Raw genomic sequence first — 12,128 nt, forward strand, 5'->3', positions numbered from 1 at the left:
TCGATAAGCTCATCTACCCGGGGCATAGGGTAGGCATCAAACCGGGAAACTTCATTAAGTTTCCGGAAATCATTGCAGAATCGCAGAGTCCCGTTGGGCTTCGGTACCAACACAATCGGGCTTGACCACTCACTCTGCGATTCCTCAATAATCCCTAGGTCTAACATCTTTTTTACTTCCTCTGAAACGGCCTTCCTTTGAGCCTCTGGGATGCGGTAGGGCCGGACAAAAACTTTGACTCCTGGTTCTGTGACAATATCATGCTCTACGACACTAGTGAGCCCGGGCAAGTCTGAAAATTTTTCTTTATTTCTCTGCAAGAACTCCTTTGCCTGCTGACTTTGGGTTTTAGACAGGGTATTTGCTATTTGGACACTCTCCACCCCAACCCGAGGCTCAAGTTTTGTACTAGCCAGGGAGGTCGCTGGTTCCCTGTCTGTCCAGGGCTTTAACAAGTTTACATGATATATCTGGAAGGGTTTCCTCTTGCCTGGTTGGTGGACTCTATAATTTACCTCTCCCATTTTTTCCACAACCTCGAAAGGGCCTTGCCATCTGGCCAAGAATTTACATTCCACAGTGGGAATCAACACTGCTACTCGATCCCCCACTTGAAAGTTCCTAATTTTGGCTGCCCTATTATAGACCTGTCGTTGAGCCTCCTGGGCTTTTTGTAAGTGTTCCTTAACTAGCGGCATCACAGTTCGGATCCTCTCCTGCATTTGAGAGACATATTCAAGAACACTTTTATGCTGGATTGGTTCACTTTCCCATTCTTCTTTAACAAAGTCCAGTAGTCCGCGAGGTCTCCGCCCATATACCAATTCAAAGGGCGAAAACCCAGTGGAGGCCTGGGGCACTTCTCGGATAGCGAACAGGAGAGCTGGTAACAAGCAGTCCCAGTCTTTCCCATCCCTTTGTACCACTCTCTTGAGCATAGACTTAAGGGTCTTATTAAAACGTTCTACCAATCCATCTGTTTGGGGATGGTAGACCGATGTGCGCAGCTGTTTAATCCGGAACAGTTTGCATACATCAGCCATAACCTTCGACATAAACGGGGTGCCCTGGTCTGTGAGTATTTCCTTGGGAAAACCTGTCCGTGTAAACAACTGGAATAACTCCCGTGCAATAGCCTTAGAGGAGGTATTCCGCAGGGGTAGCGCCTCAGGATATCGAGTGGCATAGTCAAGGATCACTAGTATGTAAGAATGACCTCGAGCCGACTTTACCAAGGGACCCACTATATCCATGGCTATCCTCTCGAATGGGACCTCAATTATGGGTAGAGGGACCAACGGGCTCCGGAAATGGGTCGCCGGAGTGGTCAACTGACAGGTGGGACAAGAGGTACAGTATCTCCTTACCTCTGCTTTCAAGCCTGGCCAGTAAAACCGGTCGGCGATCCGTGCCTCCGTCTTTTCAACTCCCAGGTGTCCCCCTAACACATCATCATGGGCCAGGTCCAGGACCTTGCGTCTATATTGTTGGGGTACCAATAATTGTTCTACCACATTTTCTCTCACTTTAGTAACCCGATAAAGCAATTCATTATGTATTGAAAAATGTGGCCACCGCTCATTAGCACCTGGCTCTTGGGGCTCCCCATTTATTACTACAACCTGTTCCCGTGCCCTGGCCAAAGTGGGGTCCTGCATCTGGGCAGTACCAAATGCCCCCTGGGGAACACCCAAATCTGGCAAGTCAGGGGTAGAGGCCATTTCCTCATCGTCTTCCCCCAGCATTACCTGAAGCGGGGAAGGTTCCCCCCCCCTCAGTGTTCAGGTAGGTCTGAGAACCCCACATATTGACATCTTTAACAGTATCAGCACTATTTTCATCATTATTAACCAAAGTCTTGGCGTTTTTATCAACTGGGTCCATATTATGAACATGTGGCATCTCAGGGTTATTACCCTCTACAACAGGAACAGAGGGACTAGTTTCTTCCCAGTCTCTGGACCTTTCAGATAGTTCTCCTTGTCTCCAAAGTTTTGCAAATAATGGACAGTCTCGTCCTATGATAACGTCATGTACCAAGTTCTTTACCACCCCCACCTCTTGAGTACCAGTGCCACATGCTGTGGAGATGGACACCGAGATGAGAGGGTACTCTCTAGTGTCCCCATGAATGCACACAACCCGCAAAATTTTGCTTACCGGACCGATCTTCCCAATTACTCTAGGGTGAACCAGGGTTACCATGCTTCCAGAGTCCAGCAAGGCCCATGCAGGGTGGTGGTTCACTTGGACTTCACACTCAAAATTCCTCTCTCCAAGGTCAAGATGTGTTGTACACGATTTATGGGCATAAAAAGACCCCCTCCGAAGAACCCCGCATTCCATGGGTTCTTCCTGCAATGGGCAGTGGGCCCGGGTATGGCCCCAGGCATGACATCGCCAACATTGTACATCCCCTCCTCTCCGATCAGGAACAGGTCGCTGAGGGGGTAACGGGTGTGACTCTTGGCCTTCCGGGGTGTTGGTTCCAGGGCTCCTGGGGACATCCGTTCAAAGGGCGGCAGTTGGTCGGAAGGGCCGTGGCCGACTGGGCCCTTGGCGCTTGGTGGGGCCAAGCAGATCCTCCACCACCGTATATCGTTCAACCATCTCAACAAGGCCGTTCGCGGTTTTGGGGTCTCCATGACTGACCCACCGTTGAAGGTCATCTGGCAGTGACCTTAAGTACCGGTCCAGCACGATCCGCTCCACAATTTGGGGGCAAGACAACACTTCGGGCTGCAGCCATTTTTTTACTAGTTGCACCAGGTCATGCATTTGAGATCGCGGTGGCCGGTTTGAATGATACTTCCATTGGTGCACTCGTTGGGCCCGAACGGCCGTAGTCACCCCCAACCGAGCCAGTATTTCTGCCTTTAGTTTTTGATAATTTTTAGCATCTTCTGGTGGTAGGTCAAAATAGGCTTTTTGAGAATCTCCGGTGAGGAAGGGAGCAATTAAGCCGGCCCACTGGTCCTGGGGCCACCCTTCTCTCTCTGCCGTCCTCTCAAATGTTGCCAGAAACGCCTCTACGTCATCACTCGGGGACAACTTCTGCAAGAAATGGCTTGCCCTTATGGTCACCTGGTTGCCAGGGGCAACGGCCATTTGTTCACGGACCTGAGAAAGCTGCTGCACTGCTTCTTTTAAGGCCGCTATCTGATCCTGCATAACCCCTTGTTGGGTCGCTTGCTGGGCTGCTAACTGGGCCACCAACAGGCGAGTATTTTCTTGCTGCAAAGCCAGTGCCTCGTTGTGCTGCGTTGCTAAGCGCTGATTAGCTTCCTCATGGCGGGTCTGCGCTTGTATATTTGCCAAGGACAGCTGTTTAATTAGCTCCTCCATGGTTTCAGCTTTCCGCAGTTGTGCAGCTTTAACCCAGGACATAAATTCACTGTACTGTCCCTTTAAATGTCAGTTCAAATTCACAAAAAAAAAAAAAAAAATAGCAAAAAAAAAAATGCCTGTTACTTTGTCCTGCCCGCATTCGAGCACCACTTGTAATGTTCGGGGGACCAGGTAGACCGCAGGACACAGGCTTTTCATACAACAAAGGGTTTATTAACTTAAATAGCTTTACAGCAGCCAAAAACAAAAGGAAAAAGATTTGTAGTCTCACCGACTTGCAAAGTCCAGAACAGCTGTCCATATCAGAAACAGAGCTTGGTCTTGATGGCAGGTAGCTTCTCCTACCAGGAGCCTTCCAAACAGGACACTGCTGTCCACTTAATTTGCTGCAACCCAAAACAAACGCCAAACACCATCCACCATGTGTTCTCCACTCCTCCACACCCATCTACAACTTCCTGTCTTGCCTTTTAAAGACACTTCCTCTAACAGGTGGGTTAATCAATTTTCATTCCCTAAAGAGAGCACAACCCAAACAGAGGGGAAATATAGCATCCTTCCAGGACCCAGCCACGGCGTCCATTACAATATATATATATATATATATATATATTTGTATAAAATTACAACTTCAAAGAACCAAACCTCTTACTAACTGCCTTTAGCCGCGTACACACGGGCGGATTGTATGGCCTACTTAGTCCGTCATACAATCCGACGGACAGTCCGTCATAATTTCGAATGAACGGACTTGACCACACACGGATGCACAAACAGTCCGTCGAAAGCTTGCGCGATGACGTGTACAGCACGTACGACGGGACTAGAAATAGGAAGTCCAATACACAGCAATGCAACCTTCCGCCGTGTAAATCCTTTCTGAGCATGCGCCATTCTTAGTCCGTCAAACTAGCCTACTCGCGAGCGGATTGTCCGCTGAAACCAAAGTATGACGGACAGAATTACGGAAATTCCGAAATACTTAGTACGCCAGACTGCACGCTGAAAAAGTCCGCTGAAGCCCACACACGAGCGGACTGTCCGCTGAAATGTGTTTCGGCGGACTAAGTAGGCCATACAGTCCGCCCGTGTGTACGCGGCTTTAGATTGTCTACTTTCCAAAATGGTGGGGGTCCTGGCATTGTAGGTCTTCCAGAAATGAGATAGTCAGTCAGTGCATCATATACACTGATTTGAGCGCCTGTAAAGCGCCTGAAAACTGCTTCACATGCCGTCCAAATATGAAAGCCCAAGTGCTTTCACACTTTCACAGGTGGTGCGCTTGCAGGACGTTAGAGAAAGTTCTGCAAGCAGCATCTTTGGGGCAGTTTGGGAGCACCTGAAAAGAGCTTCAGAAGCACCACAAGACGGTGCTTTTAACCCCTTCTTTAGCGCTAATACTTCGGCGGCCCCAGTGTGAAAGTGGCCTTATTATTACCAAGGAAATGTAGCAGACTACATTTTGGCCTAAATTTATGAAAATAGGGTTATTATTTGCAAATTTTTTTAATAGACATTTTTTTTTAAGTTTTTCTAGCACACAACATAGGCATACTTAGAATTACTCCCCAAAACACCTTCTGCTATTCTTTTTATGAATAGTAATAGCACATGTGTGAGAATTTTGCACAGCCTATCTACATAGAGTCCCAAAATCCAAGGAGCACCTTCAGGGGGCTCTAAGGACACAAATTACTATTTCCTGACTACCTATTACATTTTTGGAGGCACTGGAGCACCAGGGCAGTGAGAACACTCACAAAATTACCATCGTTTTGAAATTATACACCCTAATGTATTTTTTAAAAGGCATAATAAGTCTTTTGAAGACTTCATTTTTTTGCCACGAGTTTTTGGAAAGGAAAAATGAAAGAAAAGTTTTTTGTTTTGTTTTTACAAAAAGTTGTCAGTTTAATAGGATATTATTCACCTACAGCTTAGGCATACTTACAATTACAACCCAAAACACATTCTGCTACTCCTCCCAAGTATGGGTATACCACACGTGTGACACTTTTTCACTGTTTGGAATGACTATGTACTAGACAACGTATCTTGCGTGCCACAAAAATCAACTATATTAAAACCAATGTACTTTAATGGTAGTTTCTTTATGAGGTCAAGGAATGTAGCTTAGTGTAGCATCACCTAAAGTAGTCACAGTTCCTAAAAGCCAATCAAGCTTAGCCTACTGGTATGTGGCTTCCCTCAGGAATGCCATGTTCACTGGCCAGGAAGTACAGGAGGCTATAAAAAAAAGTAAGAACAAAAGTGTTTCTGTGATTCCAAGAGTGCAGTTGTCTGCTGAAGATGGCTGAGACTACTTTCTGGCAAGAATGTCATCCGTCTCACATACAGATGGGTCAGTTCAGTCGTTAGGCAGAGACATGGTCAGCAAACAGGCAAAGAATTAGTCCAGGCAGCATGCAAAAATGTGGTCAATAAACAGGTCAAAGTCAGTACAGGCAGCAGGCAGAGGCAATACTGCACCCATGTGGCAGTGATTAGGGACACTATTGCTTGCTTACACTGGTTTGGTGACACTTGCCACTACTGTGGCAGCAAATTTAGTGACACTGGTGACTGGTGACACTGGTGACACTGTGACTGGTGTGACAGTGGCGATGATCAAGAAAACATGTTAGCTTCACTGGTCTGGTGTGGTGGAAATCAGGATCACTGATTCTTGATGCACTTATCTGGTGACACTGATGCCGCGTGCACACGAGCGGAATGTCCAACAGAAAAAGTCAGACAGAAGCTTTTCATTGTATATTCCGATCATGTGTATGCCTCATCTGACTTTTTTTTTTATTCTGACGGACCTAGAAATAGAACATGTTCTAAATATTTCTGACCGAACCAATTCCTATCAGGAAACCGCCTGTCTGTATGCTGTTCCGACGGACCAAAAACATTGCATGCTCTGGAGCAAGTACGAGATAGAAGCTATTGGCTACTGGCTATTGAACTTCCTTTTTCTAGTCCCATTGCATGTTTTATACGTCACCACGTTCTTGACGATCGGAATTTGGTGTGATCATGTGTACGCAAGACAGTTTCAGCGGAATTCCTTCAGAGTTTATGCCAACGGGAAAACCGGTTGTTTCTACAGGGCATGAGACTTGTGTAACAGTGATCAAGAACACTGATGCTGACTTGCACTGGTCTGGTGATACTGGGATTGGTGGGACGACAATCAAGGACACTGTTACTGGATAACACTGGTCTGGTGATACTGCAACTTGTGTGGCAGTGATAATGAACACTGTAGCTGACATAAACTGATCTGGTGACACTGCAACTGGTGGCTCACTTTTTGTATGTGTGGTGGTGATCGGAGACGCTGTTGCTGGCTTCACTTTTAGGGCTCATTCACAGGGGTGGTAAAACCTTGCAGTTGAACCTCAGTTTTCCTGCCCCTCAACCACTATCCTCTTTAACTGCAGAGGCAGCGGCCGGGGGTGTACATATGCCTAGGCTGCAATCAGTAGCTTTGCAGCTGTGGGAGAAATAATATATCCCCCTAGACGCCCACCAATTGTGACCCATTCAAGTGAATGGGGTGCTTGTGCAGGGTTCAATGGGCTAAAGAGGGAGGAAGGGAAGCAATACGATGCCTCATCACCGCCTGAAAAATGCTCCCTAAAGAGCGATTCAAACAGGGATCACACATGTGAATGAGTCTTTATGGGGACACTATGACCAGAGTGGCAGTGATCAGGGACACTGGGACTGGTGTGGTGGTGAACAGGCAGTGGCGGAATTATAGGGGTCGCTGAGATCGCCAAGCCCCCATGCTGCAGGGGGGTCCTCAAGTATATCTGAAGGAGCGGGCGGCTGAGACCGAGCTCCCCGATCTTCAGCCGAAGTGTAATCGGCACTGTGCGGGGAGCTCGGAGTCATCACCCTGCTTATGACTAAAGTGAAAGCAGTGTGTGCTCTTTGTCTACCCCTACAGTGCAGTACCCGGCAGGAAGAGGTAAGATAAAGCACTGCCATTTTTGAAAAGACTTTATGTGTGTGTGCATTTGTGTGTGTATGTGTGTGTGTGTGTGTATGTGTGTGCATGTGTGTAGATGGCGACTGGGGGGGGGGCACACTGGGGGCATTCAAGGGCACACTAGCAGCATTTGATGGCACACTGGCAGCGTTTAATGGCACAGTGGCTGCAATTGATGGCACAGTTGTAGCATTTAAGGGCACAGTGGCAGCGTTAAATGGGCACAGTGGCAGCATTTGGCACAGTGGCTGCAATTGATGGCACAGTGGCAGCATTTGAGGGCACAGTGGCAGCGTTAAATGGGCACAATGGCAGCGTTAAATGGGCACAGTGGCTGCAATTGAAGGCACAGTGGCAGTGTTTGATGGCACAGTGACAGCTTTTGATGGCACAGTGGCTGCAATTGATGGCACAGTTGTAGCATTTGAGGGCACAGTGGCAGCGTTAAATGGGCACAGTGGCAGCGTTTGGCACAGTGGCTGCAATTGATGGCACGGTGGCAGTGTTTGGCACAGTGGCAGAATTTGAGGGCACAGTGGCAGCATAAAATGGGCACAGTGGCAGTGTTTGATGGCACAGTGGCAGCGTTTGATGGCACGGTGGCAGCGTTTGATGGCACGGTGGCAGCATTTGATGGCACAATGACAGCGTTTGTTGGGCACAGTAGCAGCGTTCGGGCACAGTGGCTGCAATCGATGGCACAGTGGCTGCATTTGTGGGTACAGTGGCAGCGTTTGACGGCACAGTGGCTGCATTTGATGATTTGGTTTATAAAAAATGTTGTGCCCCCCAAAAATTTTGAGCATCAACCGCCGCTGTTTAGATGTATGTATGCACATTTTATGTATCTGCGTTTAATCCTGCCCCCCCTTCCCATATTAGAGCTGGGCGATTTTCAAAAAAAAAAAAAAATTTGTCATAAAAAAAAAAAACTCGATTCACAAATCGAATCCAGTTTTTTTTTTATGGACACTGCGCCAGTCCTGAGGAGCTGAGGGCAGGAGTTTTTAGGTGAGGCCGTGGCTTCGTCCTAGTCCGCAGGTCCGGCCTCGTGGACTAGGCCGAAGCCGCGGCCTCACCTAAAAACTCCTGCCCGCAGCTCCTCATGACCGGTGTGGTGTCAGCACCGATCCTGGTGAAAAAAGAAATATCTAAAAAAAACTATTTGCTGAAAATTTGAATCGATTTGACCTCTCAACTCAATTCAAGATTCAAATTGATTATTTTCCCCAGCCTTACCCCATATGTGTACAATCAGAACTGTTTTTTTTCTTGCTTGTTCAAAGTACCAGCAAAAAAATGCTATTCCTTTGACAAGCGATCTGTGCTCAGATCGCTTTTCCGAGGCATTTGACAGCTGGTAAAGGGGCAATATGTTGCCTCCTGACCACCTTTCTTTTTTTTTTTTTTTTTTTAATAACAAACATGTTATACTTACCTTCACTGTGCAGCTCGTTTTGCACAGAGTGGCCCCGAACCTTGTATTCTGGGGTCCCTCGGTGGCTCTCGTGGCTCCTCCTCTTATCAGACAACCCCCTAGGGAAAGTGCTCTCCCGGGGGGGTTACCTTGCAGGCGCCCCCGATGCCCGCGTCATTGGATTTTATTAACAGCAGTGGGAGCCAATAGCTGAGCTGCTATCAATCTATCCAATCAGGAGCCGGGCAAAGGAAGAGCGCATCTCCACCTGGTGAAGTTCCAGGGCTCAGGTAAGTAAAACGGGGGGGGCTGGGGTTCCGATGACTGCCAGGTGTTTTTTCACCTTAATGCATAGGATGGATTAAGGTGAAAAAACACAAGGGTTTGCAACCCCTTAAATGCATCATCACTATGCTGCAACCGCATGCAATGCACACAGTTGCAGGGAGGTTGCAGTGCAGCCCCATTCACATAGGGATGTACTTAAAGGGTGCCCTGACTGGAAAAAGATTGAGAAACACCAACATAGAGGAACCCATCTCTCCATTTTCCTCCTGCAGCCGCTGAATGCCTGTGGAAGGGAGAGGTGGAGAAGCAGCGGCAAATGGAGAAATTGGTTCCTTTACATGCAGCCACCCAATTGCAACCGGGCCCTGTTGTTCCGCCACCAAACTCGGAGTAAAGGGCCCTGTCAGGGGGGCCCTTCATGGTTTCTTGCATCGGGACCCTGAAGGTTCTAGTTACGCCACTGTGAACAGGGACGCTGTGACTTGAGTGATGTTATTAGGGACACTGTGACTGGGGTAGTTTTTGTTTTGGGTGACATTGTACTGCTGGTGGCCCTGACATACAGTGATTTCAGAGCAGCCAGCCATTGTCCATGATCAGTGCCACAGCAGTACAATGTCACCATAGTAATTGTATCCCGATCTGTTATTCTTGACACAGCGATCACCAATTGTGCTGCTGCACGCTCTAGACAGAGCAGATGAGCAGCCGATGCTGGAGAACATATGGGAATTGGCACTGCTCTCCTCCGGCCAAATATATGCATGGGCCTGACAGGAGGTGATTGATACAGCTATGTAATCATTAATACATCATTAAATGTATTTCTATATGCAAGCAGTTGGTATCAGAAGCAGTACAAGTAGGGTTGCCACCTTTTCTTCAAGCCAAACCCGAACTCTTTAGCGGCCTGGGACACCTTTGAATGCCCCAAGGAGAGCAGTAACGTGGTGCAGATAGAGCACCACAGCAAACAGTGGGTGGGGTCAAATTGCTCTTGCTGACATCATCACCCTGCCCCCCGGTGATGCCGAAACTACCCAAAAACAGCCGCCCGCAGCTCCTGGGTGGTGTCCTGTCATATACAGTCCCCCATCGGATAGTGTACGCTTTGTACTGCGCATGCGCAGTACACAGCACACACAGATTCTGAAAATACCGAACACATTATTCAGACCAGGCTGTGGCTCCCCAAGTAACTAAGATAGTCGCACACAAATCTGTTGCCACTGTTCTGGCATATAGTGTCCTGCCATCATATACTGTCCACCCCATACTGCGCATGCGCAGCGCTTGCACAGTACGGAGCAGCCTCTAGTGGGAAAAAAGATTTAGACCGGGACATTTCCCAGGAAACTGTAAGACCGGGACAAAGGTCTAAATCCTGAGAATTTCCCAGGACATTTGGCGAGTATGCTCTTCTGGCTTGTAGCATGGATGGGACATTTGGCTGAGACTTTCTCTCTCTCTCTCAATTTCCAGGGTTTCGAAGCCAACAACTCCAGGGCAGGAAGTGCATACATAATATATTACACATGCATAAAGAGAGCATTCCCTAAGACACAAAGTTCAATAGGACTTTAATGGTACCACACCAAGAAAAAATCTCCAAGTAAAAAACAACTTTTATTGTCTATGTTCAGTAAAAACATCCTAAATAAGGCACCAAGTTAAACACATAATACAAAACTGTACACTTTAAATCAAGGTGAGGACAATTATACAACATGTTATATAAATGCCGTCATACATTTTTAAAGATTCCACTCATAGCGTCTTGAATATGTTCTCGACACGTTTCGCAGGGCAGAGTCTGTTTCTTCAGGAAGACAAACTGATGAAGTAGAACTGTCTAAAGACATAAAATATGGACATTAACTTCTTGCAAAACAATTATGAAGGAAGTATACAGTGCATGTATAAATACAAAATAATATGATTGTCACAGTGGTAACAAAAATGTGAAGGACAACCTGCTGTATAAGGACTGCAAGATGCTGATATAAATATCTAATGCTCAACAAACACTCCTATAGAGTTTGTATGGCATTAGTGTGGGCGTCAGACCGGCATCAATGAGCTTTAGTCTGGGCATTTGACAGGCATTTTACAAGCATTAATGAGGAGTTAAAAATGCTCCCCAAACACCCTATGGGCAGTTTTGAAGCATTTAATGAACGTTAAAACTGCTCCACAAATGCCTATTCCATTACAGTAAATGAACAAATCTTAATGCCCTGCAACCGCCTACCAGAGCATTTACCATAGACTTGAATGGGGGGCGTTGAAAAGGCTTCAAACACCTCCTGACTCGACATGAGGCTTCAATTTTGAAGCAACAGGATGCTAACGCTTAGTGTGAACAGCACTATATATCTATTGTATCTTGTGCATAGTGTAAGGATTAAGGGGTGTCTAAACAAAATGGTTGACAGTATGTCTTACTAAATACTTGTATTTCTTTATCCTTCTCAGTAAAATAAGGACTCGTCATCTTTAGTCACGTACGCATAAGAAGAGGCCGCATCAGCCCTAAAAAGCAGTCTACGCCCAGAAGATTGTCTTATCAGCTGATAACACCCGGAGAATTGTCTTTTCTTTGCAAAATGTTGTTTTTTTACATTGCTGATGTTTGCTCTTTTCTGTCTATAAAAGAGAAGTAATAAAGAGCTCAGAGTCAGAGAGAGTCAGAGTTACGACGGACTTCTGAGCAGAAATACTGAATACCTCCGTGTCTCTTTGCTTAGATAAGAACTCTAACTAACAATTGGGAAACGGTAACATAACCTGACAAATAGGTGACTTGTTGAGGTCACACCTAACATTTCTGGCGCCCGAACAGGGACCCGCAGAAAGAAACTACAAGAGGCGAACGAACATAAGGACGGAACAAAAAGGCCGGGCACATCAAGAACCACAGACAAATCCTGCGCAGGTAAGAAAAGCTTTATTTTCTTATAAACTCTGTGCTTCTTAGATTTGTGCCCACCTGATCTGTCTGAATTGTTCTTCAGGTAAACACCAACCTCTGTAGTAAGCGGGTCTTGAACTTAATATTTTGGCTTATGTTAC

At 46.7% G+C, this 12,128-nt stretch overlaps 1 long non-coding RNA gene across 1 annotated transcript in view; it reads right to left on the reverse strand.

The window, feature by feature from the left end:
• Positions 1-10,663: 10,663 nt before the first annotated feature.
• LOC143941786 (uncharacterized) overlaps positions 10,664-12,128 on the reverse strand; it is a 38,313-nt gene continuing 36,848 nt past the window's right edge. The window contains exon 2 of the long non-coding RNA XR_013264419.1: positions 10,664-10,908. This is a non-coding gene — a long non-coding RNA (uncharacterized LOC143941786). The remainder of the gene's footprint in view (positions 10,909-12,128) is intronic.

Source organism: Lithobates pipiens, unplaced genomic scaffold (genome assembly GCF_037356315.1).
Source record: "Lithobates pipiens isolate NorthernLeopardFrog02 unplaced genomic scaffold, aLitPip1_a1.2 Scaffold_10, whole genome shotgun sequence".
Lineage (NCBI taxonomy): Eukaryota > Metazoa > Chordata > Amphibia > Anura > Ranidae > Lithobates > Lithobates pipiens.